The sequence below is a fragment of the Triticum aestivum genome, chromosome 3B (genome assembly GCF_018294505.1).
Source record: "Triticum aestivum cultivar Chinese Spring chromosome 3B, IWGSC CS RefSeq v2.1, whole genome shotgun sequence".
Classification (NCBI taxonomy): domain Eukaryota; kingdom Viridiplantae; phylum Streptophyta; class Magnoliopsida; order Poales; family Poaceae; genus Triticum; species Triticum aestivum.
Window position 1 is genome coordinate 490,035,431 of NC_057801.1, and position 19,646 is coordinate 490,055,076.

Below are 19,646 nucleotides of genomic sequence, written 5' to 3' on the forward strand. Positions count from 1 at the left end.
CCGCGGCGGAGCGCGTCGCGCGGCGCTGCGGCTGTTGACCAGCTTGCCGCCCTGCTACGTCCCCGATCCTGCGGAGGCGCCTTCTTGGCTGCACTGGGGGCTGCGCTCCGGGCCCTGCTCCCGGCAAGCTCCCCGGAGATGGCGGGCCGCTAGCACCCTCGGCGGGCTCGCTCAACTCGGCGTCGGGCGCGGCAAGTTCTTCTTCGTCTTCGGGCCACTCCCGCTCGGCAAGACTCGTCACCGATGCCGCGTCCGCTTCCTCCATCGTGAACCCAAATTCACCCGCGGCTGCAGCTGCCGCCGCCTCTTCCGCCCTGGTGGCGATGCGTTCCATCTCTTGATCGGTGGTGTCGCGGGTGAGGAGCTTCTTGTCGTCAGCATTGACCGCTACTTCCACTAGGCTGTCGAAGAACTTCTGCACAATGTCTCCGGCAGGCTCTTGCCAAGTTGGAGCGATCCCGTGCGAATCACACAACGGCATCATGGCGCAGATGCGGTCGCGCGAGGAGTTGTTGCACAGAGGAACGACGCCTGCCGGCAACCTAAACCACTCGGGATGCTATGCGTCGTGCTTGAATATCTCCTTGAGTATCCGGTCCAACTCTATGACGGTGAAATTGAAGTTGAGGCCTGGGCGCAACCTCATGATATTTGCCGGGCCTCCAAATTCCCAGGCCGGCCTCCCCCTCGCCTGCAGAGGGGCGATGCGCCGGCGAAGGAAATCTGCGCCGACAGCTCCTACAGTCAGCCCGGCAAGCCTGAGACGCAAGATCCGGGTGGTGGCGATCTTCAGCTTGTCGTTGTCCACGGACATAGCGCTCCAGTCATTGCCCCGCACTGCTGGGGCTTGGCGTAGGGCGGTGAACGGCTGCGGGCTCTCCTCTACAACCCAGCACCAATCTGCTCTCCACTCGTCCCACTTGCTGCGGAGCTCCCCCTCCAGATAGGTCTCCTTGCCGGCCCGCGAGATCCAGGCGATCCCGCCCGCAAGAGGTTCCCCTCTCTCGACACGAGGCATAAAGAAATGGCGGAAGAGAGCTACGTTGGGGTGGACTCCGACAAAGTTCTCGCATAGATGGGCGAAAACTGCCATGGTCAGAATGGCGTTGGGGGTGAAGTCAAGGAGGTGGAGTCCATAGGTGTTCATGACGTCGCAAAAGAAATCAGAGAATGGCGGGCAGAGCCCGCAGTAGAAGAACACGGCGAAGAAAGGATATCCGCCAACTGGAGCTGCTTGCGAGGCGACGACGGAGAGTACCTTCGTGCGCGGATGCGCCCGCGTCTCCGTCGACCAGAAGAGATAGTACCACTCCCTCAGCTCCTTCGCGGAGAGCTCGGGGGGGAAAGTGGCCCGCTCCTTCCGCAGCACCTCAAGCCGCTGCACTTCGGTCGACTTCATAGCTTTCGCGGCCGCAGCCTTCGTGGCCTTCCCCTTCCCGGGCTTCGGAGGCATGGCGGAGGCGGTGGGGGAGATCGACGGCGTTGGTGGTGGCGGCAGCGACGGGGGCGGAGCGCTGCTCTCTTTCAACTCTGCAAGCGGAGGAGGGCGGCGGAGATTTCTGAGATTGCAGCAGCGAAGGGCGAAGGTGGGGGAAATGCCCCTGTTTCCCCTGCTTATAAGGAGGAGGGGGTGAACGTTACGCTCTTTCTGAATAAAGAACCACCCACGATCTCCCCCACGACGCTGCGATTGACGCGTGCCGTTATGGGGGGCGCGGTGGATACGGAGTTATATTCGGCACGACCCAGGCCCGCGCGTGCCTGTGCCCTGTTTTGGGCCTGGCCCAACAGCGCTCGGCACCGTGTGTGGCCCAGGCCCGGGGGCTCCTGTCGGTGTACTAGAGTAGGGGTACCCTAGTATCCCAAACTTGTGCACGGGCAGTTGCAGTGCCCCGCGGCAAGGCTTGCCGGACGACCGCCAGGGTCCTCCGTAGGTTCCTTTGGAGCCATCCAAGAACAAAGCATTCAAGATGAAGAGACAAGGCCCCGGCAAGAGGAGCTTGCCGGGAAGAGACAAGGCCCCGGCAAGAGGAGCTTGCCGGGAAGGCCAACCACGGCACTTCAAGAAACTTGTCGCGATACACCGCACGTCCCGGCAAGGTCCGGTGAGCGACAAGCTTCCGGACGCGACAAGACGACAACCCCGACAAGGTACTTGCCGGGGGCCAGCTGCCACTCTGTACCCGCGCTCCAGTGCACTCACCCGCGTGTCGCCATGAGGCTTTCTCAGGGGGCGCGTGGCGGGAGCCTGTGCAGCCAGGGGTACGCGGTGGCAAGCGGAGATGAAGAGAAGGCCATCGTGGCAAACGGTGGAGCTCCTAACGGTCACTTTTGGCACTGTTTAGGCAACTTAGACAGGCATTCAATGACCTTGTCCCCTGCCGTCAGAGTTAGGTAGGGTGCACTGTGTCCACAGTAGCGGTAGCTACACCTACCGCATTCTTTTCCATTTTTACCCCTCTAGTCTACGTTGCCACCTGTCGATGACCCCTTGAGAGTATAAAAGGAGGCCCATGCGCAACGTAGAAGGGGTTCGGCTCATTCGAAACACCAAGAGCATTCCCACGCTCAGTTTGGTAGCGTTCATCGCTCCTGAGCAAGAATTCAATACACAAACAAGTAGCAGTAGGGTTTTACTCATCCGTGCGGCCCGAAGCTGGGTAAACTGCTCGCGTGTACTGCCTCGATCCGCTCTTTGCGCGACCTCCGCCCCCCTCCGAACCGAAAGGGGCCCGGTCCCCATAGGTGTTCGTGGATCAGTTTCCCCGACAGTGTGGAAATAAAAAAAATCGGTCGATGCTTCTCTGAGCAAAGGGCCTCCCTACACGCACATTAATTTCCTGGGCATGCTTGTTTCTTCTCAATGTTGCGAGCACTTTGAGCATGTTGGCAACTCCATAGCTAGCTAGCTGCCTCATCTTGCAATTGATGCTGACACATTTGCAGCAAACACATGAGGCAATAGTGATGACTCAACATGGGTCCATATTGTGCAGTTCCCCTGATATCATAGTCATTGTCCTGAATCTGAAAAGATAGGAAAATAGTAGCTATACTTAAATGATGTTGCAAAATAGTAGCACGTATCAATAGCTCGGCATGACAAAACACGATCATGTGGACGAAGGGGATACTGACCTGCCTGAGGAAGATTACATATAATTTCATATGTCCTTGGTTGATTTCCACCTTCGGCTGCACTGCTTGTTTGGTCCTCCACACATGACAGGATCGTTCCGCACTGCATCCAGCAAGTCAACGTACGAATAAGCTAATTTCATCTTGCGATGGTCATTGTACCTAGTTACGAATGTAGGAATACCTGGAGCACCATGAGGTTAGCTGACAGCAGGTAGATGCAGCCATACAAATTTTGTGCGGTGCTACCAAAATTGAGGTTTGTATCCCTTCCCGTTATGAGAATTCTTCTTGAAGTTGGTAGAATGTGACGGCTTGTTCTTTGCATCAAACTTGCCTTTCCCCTAAGATTTGTTCTTGTTGTTTTGGGGCTGGTTGGGCTGGAAGTTCTTCTCGTGTACCATGTGGGCACTAGAATCTCCCTCAGCGACCCGAGCACATGTGTCTTTTGCTCTCGCCTTCTCCTCAAAATCATGAGTGCTAATGAGATCCAAAACAGAAAACTCATGTCTCTTGTTTTTCAGAGAAGTAGAAAAATCATTCCACGAAGGTGGAAGCTTGGCAATGATGGTCCCAGCAAAAAAATTGTCCGGCAACACACACTTAAAGTACTCAAGTTCCTTAGAGGGTGACTGTATCTCATGAGTCTGTTGAACAACAGAGCGCTCATCAGTCATCTTGTAGTCATAGAATTGCTCCATGACGTACAACTCGTTGCCAGCGCCCGAGGGCCCAAACATGGCCTCGAGCGCAGCCCACATGTCTTTGCCGCTGTCAAACGACATATATGAATCCACAATGGAATCGTCAAGAACACTCAGCAGGGCGGCTTTGAAGAGGGTATCCATGTTCTGAAAAGCTTCCTACTGTGTAGGATTAAGATCGCCCTCAGGCTTACCCTTAGTGGCATCATAGCAGTACATGATCTGAAACCAATATACTACTCTTGTGCACCACCTTTTATATTGCACCCCCTTAAAAGTAGGCGGCTTCAAAAGTGCAGCAAAACCACTCGGAGTAAATTGCCTGTAATCAGGTTTTTGGATTGGATTGTTGAATATATGAGCAATTTAGTATGAGATTTAATCTGAATCAGCAGTAAATAGATCATGACGACAATTGCAAACATCAAAGTAATGATGCAAACTAAACCAGGAGGACAGAATCACATACTGTACATCGGCAGCAGAACCGATGTGGTTGATGTTGTCACTCATGTCGTTGATGAAGAGGTTACCGAGGTCGGGGAAGAAGGCTGTCGTTGAGGAAGTCGTCGCTGGCAGCAGTCACAGGAGTGTGCTCCCCAAAAACCTGATCGCCCCTCACCCGTACAGGATCACGAAAGGCGGGGTTCGGAGGACTACAGTCCCTTCTTGCGGTGCACGCCGGAAGGAGGGAAGGAGAAGAATTGCGTGGCGGCGCTAAGATCTGGAACGGTGCGAAACCATATGATACAGCGGCGGCTAGGGTAGAGCATGTCAGGTCGGTCGTGCGAGTATAATAGTAGGCCTTTAGCCCCCAAACCCCTCGTCCAAGTCAATAATAGCTCAAAAAAGTCAATAATAGCCCCACCAAGGTTTGTCTCAAAACAAACGGAGTAATTAAGGTGTCCGTTAGTCCCTTTAGTATAAATACAATATCATTAATAACGGCCCCACCTTTTGTCTCACAAAGTATGTTGGAGTACAACCGGCTACACGTTTACAACCCGCTTCTGTTCTCTCTCCTCTTCTATCTCCTTCACCTAAGCACAAATACTATATTTAAATCCTTATAGCCTGCTTATGTCATCTAATTGTAGTACTTGCTCTAAAGTTACTATCCACTGTGTAGTCTGAAATGCCGGGCGTGCAGTGGGCGGTGCCCTCGGTCGGCACGCTGCTTCAACGGCGGAAGCAGTGAGAGATCGCGTCGCCCTGACTTGCCATCAGTGTGGAGCGGCGGGTGTCAGTGTCAAAACCGGCGGATCTCGGGTAGGGGGTCCCGATCTGTGCGTCTTAGGCTGATGGTAACAGGAAGCAAGGGACACAATGTTTACCCAGGTTCGGGCCCTCTCGATGGCGGTGAAACCCTACTTCCTGCTTGATTAATATTGAAGATATGAGTAGTACAAGAGTAGATCTACCACGACATCATAGAGGCTAAACCCTAAGAGCTAGCCTATGATGGTATGATTGTCATTGTGATCGGCCTTCTAAGGACCATCCTCTCTGGTTTATATAGACACTGGAGAGGGCTAGGGTTTACATGGAGTCGGTTACAAGGAAGGAAACATAATATCCGGATAGCCAAGCTTGTCTTCCACGCAAAGGAGAGTACCATCCGGACACGGGCCGAAGTCTTGAGTCTTGTATCTTCACGCTTCAATAGTCCGGACGATGTATATAGTCCGGTTGTCCGGATACCCCGTAATCCAGGACTCCCTCAATAGCCTCTGAACCAGGCTTCAATGACGATGAGTCCGGCGCGCAGTCTTGTCTTCGGCATTGCAAGGCGGGTTCCTTCTCCGAATACTCCAATGTACCCATCATGACGAACAGTGTCCAGCATCTCATCAGCATTGTACTCCTCGGCTTCAGTGCTTTAATAATGACCATTTCCATGTGTTGAGCGAATGCCAGGGGTCGAGGCATTTTTGCATTTTCCACCCTCAATCCTTCAGGCTAACCGCCTATTTGAAGAGACGGGGATTCCCAGATCCAAACCTCACTCTCCCTCCTTGAGCAAGCATCCAACAGAGCGCCCCAAAAAAACCATTCCAACATGGCCGGTCGTCGTAGCTCTTCGGCTCGCTCCCCTTGCCCCAAGCCGGGGGACTGGGGATAGTGTTCAGTTTCTCATAGCTGTTTGATAAAGTTACAAACCCACGGGCTTCTCCCGCCGGCGTTCATGGTCCCTGTTCGAGCCGGAGTGGCCACCTATAACGGCGGAGAACAAGCGGAGAGATCTCCCAATTCCTCTCCAGAGGAGCGAATATGCCTCATTTCGCATCTATTAAGGGGCGTCGGGTTTCCTATTCATCCATTCCTTCATGGGCTCCTGGAGTTCTACGGCCTCCAGTTGCACAACTTTACCCCAGCCTCCGTACTACATATAGCAGGGTATGTCGCCCTTTGTGAGCTATTTCTAGGCTGCGAGGCCCATTTTGTACTATGGAAGAAGCTGTTCTACCTTGTCCCCCGCAACCAGGGAGAATCCCTATGTGAAGTGGGCGGGGTCGAAGTATGGCGTATCGCTGAGACCGGATACCTATCCGGCACTCCCAAGAAGGCACCAGATAACTAGGCTTCAGAGTGGTTTTATATTGACGACGCTCCCCTTCCGGATCCAGTCCGGACAGGACTCCCCAAGTTTAGTAACACCCCACCGAGGGCACGTCTAAGCTGGCGCCCCCGAGGCCCCCAAGAAGAGGATTCCAGGGAAATACATTTCCTGATGAGCAGGATAAAGTTACTAGCCAAATCCGGACTGACGATAGTCGAGGTCATGGCAATATGCATAATGCGGGGAGTGCAGCCGCTTCAATATCGGGGCAATCCCATGTGTAATTACAACGGGACAGACGATGCCACCCGCTGTGGCCGTAAGGGTCCGAACTCCCCCAGCGCTCTGGCAAGGATACTGTCCGACCTATACAAAGGAGAAGAGGAAGACTTCCTCCATATCAAACCGCGGGACGGATTCTCCATGTATAATCCCCCAAACTGGGTAAGTTGTCATTTATTTCCTTGCTTCACTTATCATGGCGTTCTTTGCTAAAGTTACCTGCATTGATATTTACAAGCAGGAACTGAGGAGGGCCGTAGAAGGAATCTCCATCCCTTCCCCGCAACCAGAGGAACCCGAAAGGGACCTGGATCTAGGACTCGAAGAAGACCCAGATGCGGCCGTGGAGCTTGCCGACGGGATATTTTATCAGGCGAGCCATGACGGCGCCTCAGTGGCTATTACTCCTGATTATCCCGGACTGCTAACCTTGTCGCGTGTAAGCCAAGCCGAAAACTCGATCCTCTGAAGAGGACTCTTTGCTGATGTCACGCCTTATCCCTGAAGCGTTGTGTTTTTGCAGAAGCGACGTTCGGAGCGCAGAGCCGAGCCCCTAGGGACCCGTCATCCACAGGCGTCCAGATTGGGTAGGCTCAAGAGGAAAGCGGTTAGGGCCGACACGCCTCTATACAGGTAAGGAAACAACCTATCATGTAATTATTGTTATTTGAAGTATAACAACGCCCTTCACATCCTGGCAGGAAGAGGAGTATCCGGACTATATCTGGGGATCCTGCCAACCACGCCTCCACCAGTCGGGCTCCAGAATTGACTTCGAGAGAGGAGGCGGACGTAGGGCCGATGCCGCATAGTCCTCCGACAAAGGATGCGGATATGTTTTCGGCCACAAACTCCAAAGTGGAGAGCGCCGTGAATCACCGGCGCCGGAGGGCCGTGCTTTAGAACAACATCTTTTCCGAAGAGGCTTTTAATGCCTTCAATTCGGCAGACGGATACGTCCGAGCTGCTCGAGGCGGGCTTGCTCAAGCGACGAACCAGTATACCAAAGATATACGGGTAAGAAATTTTGATAAGTATGTATAGCAGTAGCCCCTGAGACTTGAAACGGTTGGAACAACTGTTTTAAGGATCAATTTATGCGCAGGTTCTTGTAGATAAGAATGAGCAATTGTCTCGGGAGCTAGAGGAGTGCAAGACCCAACTGAGGGCCACGGTTGCCAAGCTAGAAGAATCCCAAAAGGCTTCAGTTGGAACATTTATCTTGATTGTACAAAAATGTACCAATTAGCAACTGGCTGGTATGAAAAATTTAACAGAAAATTCTGTAGATAACCCTGGAGTAAATCCAGAGGGCGGGAGAGATGACGAGTCGCATCTCCAGAGTCAACTAAAGGCCGGCGAGCGCATTCTTACGCAAGTTTGGCAGGAGAAGAACAATCTTCAAGATGCCAATGGCCGGCTGGACGTAGAGTTAAAAGACGTCTGTGCCCAGCTGGCGGACTCTGTAAAGGAGAATAAAAGGCTTCGACGCGGCATTTATGGTGAGTGCCTAGACGAACTGTATGATAGTTCGGCGTGGAAGTGTATTGAAAGAATTTTGCTTGTAGGAATTTTAACGGGTCCCCCCGAGGAGGAGATGCCCTCATCTACAGGTGATGTACTGCAAAAACTTTCACAGTTGCACGAGCGAGCTCGGCGGGTGATGCACGTCGTTGCTCATATCTTGTGGCCATCAAGCCCCCTGCCAAATGGCATGGGGGAGATTGTGGATCTGCTTCAAGGAGCCCGGCGGCACTTCCAGCTGTGGAAGATATCAGCATGCCGGCAAGGTGCAAGAGAAGCTTGGGCAATGGTGAAGATGCGCTACACCAAGCTGGACCCGAACCATATGGCCGAAGTAGGACCGACAGGGCCCGATGGGCAAGAAATTCCCGTAAGTCTGGTATATGACCAGGTAGCGTTAGCCGCTAAGTATTCACAACAGGATTGTAAACTAGATAGCATGTTGGATGGCATAGAGGAGGAATATAGTCAGTCCAAGTGACTGTGTAATTTAATGGGCATAAGTAGCCCCTAGCCGGATTAAAATCATTTGTCATGGCAGACCTTTTCGCTTCAGCCCCCGGATCCTATAGTCTGGGGTGTGTCCGAATACCCGCTCAGTTATATAAAACCGGGGTATGCGTGGAGACCAGGCGTAGGGGTCATAAGTGCTTGAACAGACAAGTACACAACTAGTTATGTTATATTACATGGATAGTAAGAAACATCTTCCAGGGAGAACAGTTCCGTTAGGGGTTCCTTTCCGTGGGAATGCATGCGCCAAAGCACATGTCCGGACTGCGAACAAAGGCGCAGGATACAAAACTTCTGGGGATTTATGTTATGATAAACGAAGACATCTTTTGTTCACCGACCGAATATTCTCTTAAGGAAACTAGCTTTCAGCTTCACCCAGTCTGAGGTACACATCCGGCTCAACCGACAGTAACAATTGCAGAGGTGCTCCCCTTATGCCCTAGCTGAATTAACGGGAACGTAGGCATAAACACAGGAGCCAGGCAACCCAGCTTGGCCACGACTTAAGTCATATCGATGCATATAATGGTGAAGAAAAGACACACATGAAAAAAGGAAACTCATGTGTGATGGGCAAAAAGCCTTGAGCGTAATTTTTATTTAGCTTCCGTATAGGAAGCCCCCAGGTATTGCTTACACACATTGTGCGGCCGGAATAATCCAGGAGTCGGTACTGTATGAAATACTTTATGTGAAGAGAAAAAGATCGAAAAGAAAGAGGGAGTGAGCATAATAAAAAAGGAGGAGCTAAGGAGACAAACACTGAGTTCGGCACTAGGCATAGAATCTCCGAAGTTTGGCCGCGTTCCATGGGTTCAACTCGAGTCTGTTATCGGACGCATTACGTAAGCGGTATGCTCCTCCAGTGAGAACTTGGTCGATGACGAAGGGGCCTTCCCACTTGGGTTTGAGCTTGTCCTTCTTCTTCTCCGGTAAGCGTAGAACGAGTTCGCCAATATTATAAGTTTTGGCCCGTACTTCTCTGCTTTGGTATCGTCGAGCCTGTTGCTGATAGAATGTCGAACGGGCCTTAGCGACATCGCGCTCCTCCTCCAGGGCGTCCAAGTTATCCTGCCGATCTAACTCGGCTTCCTTCCCTTCGTACATGCGTACGTGTTGCGAATCATGTATTATGTCGCAAGGTAGTACTGCTTCGGCACCGTACACCATAAAAAATGGTGTATATCCGGTGGTGCGATTTGGCGTGGTCCGCTGCCCCCAGAGTATGGAGTCGAGCTCCTCAACCCAATGAGTATCCGACTCTGTCAAGGATCGCACTAGTCTGGGTTTGATGCCACTCATGATGAGACCATTTGCCCGTTCGACCTGGCCATTTGTTTGAGGATGGTAGACGGAAGCATAGTCGAGCTTAATGCCCATTTTGCCGCACCAAGATTTCACCTCATCGACCGTGAAATTTGAGCCATTATCGGTGATGATGCTGTGGGGGACACAGTATCGGTGTACGACCCCGGATATAAAGTCGATTACTAGTCCGGATTCGGCCGTTTTCACTGGTTTGGCTTCTATCCATTTGGTGAACTTATCTACCATGACCAATAAGTATTTTTTTCTTGTGGCTTCCCCCTTTAAGGGGTCCAACCATATCCAGCCCCCAGACCGCAAAGGGCCAAGTTATGGGGATTGTTTGGAGAGCGGTAGGGGGCATATGACTCTGATTGGCAAAGAGCTGGCAACCGACACAATGTTGGACAAGGTCCTGTGTGTCTGCTCGGGCCATCGGCCAATAGAAACCTATATGGAAGGCCTTGCTGATGTAACGCCCCGAGACCGACGCTCGAGAAGGCTTCCAGCTATTCCGAGTTTCGTCGTGTGATTTGTTTTGTTCGTTGCATTCATCCTTGCATCATGTGCATTGCATCATGTCATCATGCAACCCCTTTTTATGACTCACCTAAGTAAATTGCATAGATCGTTGATCTATTTAAATCGAGGGATATTCACATGGTGATTTCTCGTTAAAACATATTCAAAGTCTCCTACTATTATTAGGGAGCTATAATAAAATTATTCCATTTATTTGGAATTAACCATAACCCACTTGCAAAATATCCCATGCTGTTGTTATCTCAATTCTTGGTCTCCAACCTTGCCCATAATTTCTTTCATCATTTTCCGGAGCTCCACCAAAAATCTCAACATTTTTGGACACTTCTAAATCCTAGTCCTTGTTCAATCAATTTGAATTAAATTCAAATGACTTTGAATTTAATTCTTGCAATCTTGCCCACACCATTTTTCTTGGAACAAGCGCATTTTTGTGAGTCCGGGAAATTAATCCCCTTGCCCAAATTCTTGCCCACTCATTTATTTTCTCTCCTTTTCTTTCTTTGCTTTTCTGTTTTTGTGAGAGATTTGAAGAAGTGAGAAAGAGAGAGATACATGCCAAGCAACAACAGCCGACCAGGCCTTTGGCCTTTTCCCTCTCAGCGGTCTGGCCCAGCAGATCGAGGTCCAACCAGCAAACTAGGCCGGCCCATTTGCCCCTAGAGGTCCAGTCGCCCCACCAGCTCGATAACCCTAGCTACCCCAACCCTCGTCCTCTCGATCTCTCCCTTCGTTCTCCTCCTGCGCCGCCGCACACCCAACACTCGATCCCCATCTCCCTCGCAGCCTCTCTCTCCCGATCCCATCACCCCTCTTCCTCGCGTCGCAATCTCCCTTTCGCTCGAACCCCTCCTCCCGAGCGCGCCTCCCGTGGCGCCCCGCATCAGCCGGCATCCTTCCTCTCCTCCTCCATGGTGCCTCCTCGCCACTCGCGGCCTGCAGCCCCGTGCCTCCCTCCGTGGTCGGGCTTGAGCAGGAGCTCCCCGAGTTGGTGCCCGTCCGTCACCTCCACACGCCCCTCCGTCGTCCACTTCCGGCGCCTCTGACCCTCCTCATCATCGTCTCCCCGTCGACCACCAGGAGCTCCTCGCTCGCTGTCGCAGCGCCTCTGCCTCCTCGCCATGGCCCCTCGCAAGCTTCCTCTGACGTCCATGGCCTCTCCAGCCTCCAGGAGCTCTGCTTCCCAGGCTGATGCCGGCCCCACTTCGTCTTGCTGCTGCTCCGCCATCGACCTCCTGTTGCTGCAGGACTCTTCCCATCGTGCATCGTGGCTGTGTATCTCATCGTGTACCACTACCGTTGCAAGAATCGAGAACGACAAGTCCTAAGACCCCAAGTACCACAACGACCGACGAATAGTACCACTACCTCCTCTACCGCGTCTACGGAAACCTGAATCGCCAAGACCGGACCCGTCAAGTACCCCTTCGGATTCGTCGAGACCCTCATGTACGACTACACCCGGTGATGCGTCAAGTACCTCTACCGTCGACCCCGTGGGCGTTAAGTTCCTCTATGAAACATGTACCACTACGCCCAAGTTCCACTACAAGATGTAGAACTACCGTTGCCGTGTACGACTACTTCCACGACGTCCGTGAACAACTACTTCCACTACGACCGCTGCGAGAAAGACTACTTCCCCTACACCGCATCGAACCCAAACCGCTCTGAAATGCACGCTTCAAAGGTATAATTCCGAGATGATGACCGCGTGTGGACCGAATGCATGTGTTGTATGAGATGCTCGTGTTTGCACCGTGATTGAATTGTCGCTTGCGATGCCCCTCTTTTGCCATGCCACCAACATGTGGGGAACCTGGTATCCAGGATCACCCCACCATCTTTTGCATGTTCCTCACATCCGCACACTTGCTCTTTTGCACGGGTACTCAATGAGTTATCGGAACCGATATGTTGTTGTGACATCATTTTCGGAGTCGTTGCCGTGGCACCCGTTTCGTTCCGCCATGGTGACCAAATGCTCCTTATCATCTTCATGTCAACTTTTTCATAAAAAATGCATAAACCTTGGTTATGTCATCCGCATCATGTTAACAACATTTAAATGGTTAAAATTGTTGTTTCCTTTAAATACTAAGTGACATGTGGGGATTTACCGGAATTGTTGTTTCTTGTTTCCGGCCTCACCTAAACTTGCCTAAATAGTTAGTTTATTTATGCTTCACCTCTTGCCATGCTTAACAACATTTAATATTGTTTGGTAGCTTAAACAAGATTAAACTAAATATGTCAATGTGGTGTTTTGTCAATATGCAACTCGTTGCATATTGAGCTCCACTTAACTTGTAGTATAGTTTGTTGAACTTTGCCATGCCATGCCTCTTTAAATCGGACATGCATCATACTTGTTTGTGCATCATGCCATGACTATGCTTGTGTGTTTACCATGTTGTTTGCTTGTTTCCGGTTTGCTTCTCTCGTTAGCTTCGGTTTCGTTCCGGAGTTTTGAGGATTTGTTCGACTATGTTCGTTTGTCTTCTTCATGGACTCATTCTTCTTCCTTGCGGGATCTCAGGCAAGATGACCATTACCCTTGATATCACTTCTATCTTTGCTTGATAGTTGCTTCGTTCTATCATTGTGCTGCTCTACCTATCAGTTGTTTACCATGCCTCCCAAATTGCCATCTCAGCCTCTAACCTTTTCACCATTCCTAGCAAACCATTGCTTGGCTATGTTACTGCTTTGCTCAGCCCTCTTATAGCATTGCTAGTTGTAGGTGAAGTTGAAGATTGCTCCATGACGGACAGGATTATGTTGGGATATCACAATATCTCTTATTTAATTAATTCATCTATATACTTGGTAAAGGGTGGAAGACTCGGCCTTATGCCTGGTGTTTTGTTCCACTCTTGCCGCCCTAGTTTCCGTCATACCGGTGTTATGTTCCCGGATTTTGCATTCCTTACATGGTTGGGTGATTTATGGGACCCCCTTGATAGTTCGCTTTGAATAAAACTCCTCCAGCATGGCCCAACATTGGTTTTAACATTTGCCACCTAAGCCTTTTTCCCTTGGGGTCTGCAGACTCAAGGGTCATCTTTATTTTACCCCCCGGGCCAGTGCTCCTCCGAGTGTTGGTCCAAACTACAGCACCGTGCGGGACCATTCCTTGGCAACTTGGATTACGTCGGTACATGTATGCTTAGCTTATTCGGTGTGCCCTGAGAACGAGATATGTGCAGCTCCTATCGGGATTTGTCGGCACAGCGGGTGGTCTTGCTGGTCTTGTTTTACCATTCGAAATGTCTTGTAAACCGGGATTCTGAGTCTGACCGGGTCTTTCTGGGAGAAGGAATATCCTTCGTTGACCGTGAGAGATTATGATGGGCTAAGTTGGGACACCCCTGCAGGGTTTAAACTTTCAAAAGCCGTGCCCGCAGTTATGTGGCAGATGGGAATTTGTTAATGTCCGGTTGTAGATAACTTGACACAAGATCCGAATTAAAACGCATCAACTTTGTGTGTAGACATGATGGTCTCTTTTCGGCAGAGTCCGGGAAGTGAACACGGTTTTGGGTTATGTTTGACGTAAGTAGGAGTTCAGGATCTCTTCTTGATCATTGCTAGCTTCATGACCGTTCCGTTGCTTCTCTTCTCGCTCTTATTTGCGTATGTTAGCCACCATATTTGCTTAGTCACTGCTGCAACCTCACCACTTTACCACTTCCTACCCATAAGCTTAAATAGTCTTGATCTCGCGGGTTTTGAGATTGCTGAGTCCTCGTGACTCACCAGATACTATCACAACAGTTGCAGGTGCCGATGATACCAGTGCAGGTGATGCAACCGAGCTCAGATGGGAGCTCAACGAAGATCTTAGTTGTTGCTATGTTTCGTTTCATGTTGATCAGTAGTGGAGCCCAGTTGGGACGATCGGGGATCTAGCAGTTGGGCTATCTTCTTTTCTTTTGGCTTCGTCCGTAGTCGGACTATGTGTGTACTCTGAATGATGTATGATTTATTTATGTTCATTGTGTGAAGTGGCGATTGTAAGCCAACTCTTTATCCCATTCTTGTTCATTACATGGGATTGTGTGAAGATGACCCTTCTTGCGACAAAACCACAATGTGGTTATGCCTCTAAGTCATGCTTAGACACGTGGGAGATATAGCCGCATCATGGGTGTTACAAGTTGGTAATCAGAGCCATCTCCGACTTAGGAGCCCCCTGCTTGATTGTTTGCTGGCGTTGTTGAGTCTAGAAAAAAAATGTTTTGAGTCTTAGGATTATATATATCGGAGAGTAGGATTCTATTTACTCCTCAGTCCCTTCGTCACTCTGGTGAGGTCTCCTGACGTAGATGTTTTGACTTTCCTCTCCTCAAATTTCACTAAAAAAAATTTAGGATCACGCGGGTATCTTGGAATCGTTCCGATGGTTTTGTGACGAGAACATTGTTCTTGGTGCCTCCTGTCTTTTATGTGGCAGTGACCCGGGGAGTTGAGCTCCGAGGTGTTGTCGTCACAATTTTATCATTGCAGTTCTGGAATACCTGAGTTTTGCCGACGTCGAAAATCTCTTTTATGCAGTTGTTGGTGAGATAAACTCGACGCCACCCAGTACTGGGGAGGGAGTTCGGGAGTATTGCCATAACTCGTATAATGGATGCTTTTCGAAGGTTGAGGTACACGATTTCCGGAGTTTTCTTGGTTATGTGTTGACGGATGGATACAGCTGGATGTAGGTATTGTTAGTTTGGGTGAGATATATTGCTTCCCCTATATCCCAACACCAGATTGCATAACCAGAAAGTTTCGGGAGTTTTATAGGTGGGAATTCAAGTAGCTCCTAGAATATCTTTTCGACAGATGCATGATATGAGATTGGGGTTCGACGTCTAGTGGTCCGCCTTTCCATAGTCGTTTTTACAGTGGTCTCGTTGTGTCTTAAAGAACCCTTGGCTATGCTGGTTTGGGGACACTTCGTATGTCATGTGCACTGCCTTGTAAATGATGGTGCTGTACGATCGAGCCCGTGTGGGCCCCACCACGAAAACTTCGGACGGAATCTCTATCATATGTTTGTTCCGGCTTATTCTGCAAGCCAAATCCTTTGTTTTGTTTTATTTGTGGTATTCGAGTTGCTTCGAAGTCAAATGTTGAATCCATACCTTTCCTAAACGGTGTTATCATATTGCTATGTGAATACTAATCCTTCTTGATCATCGAGATTGTCATGTCAATTCTTTCCGACTGGTGTGCTTCTCTTCAAGTGGATCCGAACATTTCAACATTCGCAAGATCAATTCTAAGTTTTTTTCAATGGTATTCATTCCATCTGCCGCAAGTTTCCTTCGTTTACCCACCCTCCCACGCTTAACTTCAAGGACTCAGATTTCTTAATCGGGTATCCATTTTATTGATGGGAAGTCTCTCCATTCCTTTCCGTTAATGTTTTTATCCGGTGATTCTCAGGAAGATACTAACGGAGCTTCAAGTTTATTATTCTTCGTTCTCTTTTCTTCTCCGGTGGATTCAATTCAAGCTTTGTCGATCATATCTCTTTCCTCCTTTCAAATGTTTTCTCATGCCGGTGCACCTCTTAATCATTCACTTCTCGATATTCCTTCGTTCTCGAGTGTTGAATGTATCTCAGAAGGCTCGTCTTTTCATTCAAGATTCCGTCAAGCTATTTGGAGATTATTATCTCATTCTAGTCATTTAATTCAACCGGTGCAATCTCTCTTCAAAATCATTCAACGGTGTTTCTCTTGAGTGGGCCCTAACCCACTGGTCTTTTCCCAAGATCTTACCTAACTCTCCTAATTTTCCCGGAGCTATTCCCAAATTCATTTCAAAGTTTGATGTAAGAATGAATCTCATCAGTCAGATGTTTTCCAAGATCGGTTTCAAATTTTTTTTCCTTGTTGGCTCAACCTTTTTGTTTTTCATTCTCCCGGAGTATCTCAACAATTCATGGTGGTTCTCATCATCATTCTCAACATTTGAAGACCGAAGAAGAGTTCCTCTTAAATCCTTACCCGTTCTTCCAGAGATTCATGGTTCTAGCTTTATACCATCCTCTCATAATTGCTTTCGATTGTGAGAATTCTTTTCACCTATCCGGAGCATTTCATTAGTTGTTTCCATTTCTTTCCTCCAAAGGCCATCATGTCATAATTCTCTTTGCTCAGCGTGTAGCTATCGTTCTCCAAATCTTACCGGTGCATCGTTCAAGTTTACTCTAGTCAGTTCATGATCTCTTTGTTCTCATGTATCCAAATCCCCTCAAGTATCTTCATTCATTTTCCAATTCTTCCCGGTGAATTGTGCCTTTGCTACGTTCATTTTCAATTCTTACGGTGGTTCGTTCAAGATTTCACTTCCTTCGTTATCATATCAATTCATTCATTGTTTTCAAATCCCACCGCTGGTTCCATCTATACCTTCTCAAGTTTACATAATATCTGTCTTAATTCTTTCTAAGAGAATAAGTAGTATGCTAAATCCGTTTCTTGCCATCAATTTAAATTGGTGAAGGATACGCATAACATAATTCTTATTCTTGTTTCATCCAAGTGATTAATTCCTTCTTCCGGAGTTCGTTCATGATATCAATTCTCGGCTCTAGTGTTTCATCTTTTCCTTTTCTGGAGTTCCATGTTTTCTCGGTTATATCATTGCGAAGCTTCATCTAAATCACCGCAAGGCTTCACCTTGTGTTTTCAACTTCCCTTTCTTTTTATCATCCTTTTATTACCGGAGTTCTCCATGGAGGCTCTACATGATGGTTCATCAAGGATTAAATTCCTTCTCGAAGTGTTCATCGAGATTCTTTTCAGAGGAGTTCAAGCATTCTTCTTCTTGCATTTTAAAGTGCAATTCTTTCTACCTTATCTTTTGAGGTGGTATTACATCATTCTTGACAATTTCCTTCATGTTTCATGATTCATATGTGTCAAGAATGAGGTATTTTAAATCCATCAATCTCTTCGTTGGAGTTATCTTGTCTCGTATTTTACCTAAAGCCTTCCCTAAGGAATGTTGCTATTGTGGTGCTTATCAATGATCCAAGTTTTCTCCTATCCCCTCGGCGAAAGTAGTTTTCATCTCTTCATTGATCTCAAGCAATCAAATCAATGTTTTCCATTAGTGGCCGGTTGTCACCTCATAATTTTGAGAAGTTTTCCATAAGCCGACTACAAGCTTATTCATTTTGTTGTTGGTTTTCCAACAACTCAGTTGTAACCTTCTTGGAAGGGTGCTTTCCAAGCTCATTTGTGGCAGAAGTTGGCATTTTCTTCTCCATTCTGTTATTCCAATGATCTATCTTTTATTATTTCTTCCGAAGGCATTGTGATGTTGCTCTTTTCACTCATCATCCGAATTATGAGGATCGTGTTTTTTCGTGCTTATCCATTTAATCGGAGTGTCGTGTCCTATTTTCAAGTTCTTTTCATGTTATCAAGTCTTGCATCTCTTTTCAACCGCAGTGCTATCCGAATTTGTCCTTCCTTGTTCCTTGTTTATCTCGTTTCAACCAGAGTTCCTTCTTGTCCATTAAACTCTTGATTCATGTCTTTGCAACCTTCAAGTTCTAATGTTCTTTGTTCCTCTTTTCTAACGGATTGTTCGCAATCTCGTTCATCTATGTTGTACTCTTTCTTTTCAATTGCTCAACTTCTCAAGGTTCTTTGGTTTCACTTATTTGTCGAAGAAGCAACTTAGTTTTACCTCTTCTCTTCCTCTTCCGTTTCTCTCCGGTGCCATCCTAGATCTCGGGACAAGATCCTCTTGTAGTGGTGGAGTGTTGTAACGCCCCGAGACCGACGCTCCAGAAGGCTTCCAGCTATTCCGAGTTTCGTCATGTGATTTGTTTTGTTCGTTGCATTCATCCTTGCATCATGTGCATTGCATCATGTCATCATGCAACCCCTTTTTATGACTCACCTAAAAAAATTGCATAGATCGTTGATCTATTTAAATCGAGGGATATTCACATGGTGATTTCTCTTTAAAACATATTTAAAGTCTCCTACTATTATTAGGGAGCTATAATAAAATTATTCTATTTATTTGGAATTAACCATAATCCACTTGCAAAATATCACATGCCATTGTTATCTCAATTCTTGGTCTCCAACCTTACCCATAATTTCTTTCATCATTTTCCGGAGCTCCGCCAAAAATCTCAACATTTTTGGACACTTCTAAATCCTAGTCCTTGTTCAAACCATTTGAATTAAATTCAAATGACTTTGAATTTAATTCTTGCAATCTTGCCCACACCATTTTTCTTGGAACAAGCGCATTTTTGTGAGTCCGGGAAATTAATCCCCTTGCCCAAATTCTTGCCCACTCATTTCTTTTCTCTCCTTTTCTTTCTTTGCTTTTCTGTTTTTGTGAGAGATTTGAAGAAGTGAGAAAGAGAGAGATAGATGCCAAGCAACAACAGCCGACCAGGCCTCTGGCCTTTCCCCTCTCCGCGGTCTGGCCCAGCAGATCGAGGTCCAACCAGCAAACCAGGCCGGCCCATTTGCCCCTGGAGGTCCAGCCGCCCCACCAGCTCGATAACCCTAGCTACCCCAACCCTCGTCCTCTCGATCTCCCTTCGTTCTCCTCCTGCACCGCCGCACACCCAACACTCGATCCCCATCTCCCTCACAGCCTCTCTCTCCCGATCCCATCACCCCTCTTCCTCGCATCGCAATCTCCCTTTCGCTCGAACCCCTCCTCCCGAGCGCGCCTCCCATGGCGCCCCGCATCAACCGGCCTCCTTACTCTCCTCGTCCATGGCGCCTCCTCGCCACCCGAGGCCTGCAGCCCCGTGCCTCCCTCCGCGGTCGGGCTTGAGCAGGAGCTCCCCGAGTTGGTGCCCGTCCATCACCTCCACACGCCCCTCCGTCGTACGCTTCCGGCGCCTCCGACCCTCCTCTGCATCGTCTCCCCGTCGACCACCAGGAGCTCCTCGCCCGCCGTCGCAGCGCCTCTGCCTCCTCGCCATGGCCCCTCGCAAGCTTCCTCTGACGTCCATGGCCTCTCTATCCTCCAGGAGCTATGCTTCCTAGGCCGACGCTGGCCCCACTTCGTCTTGCTGCTGCTCCGCC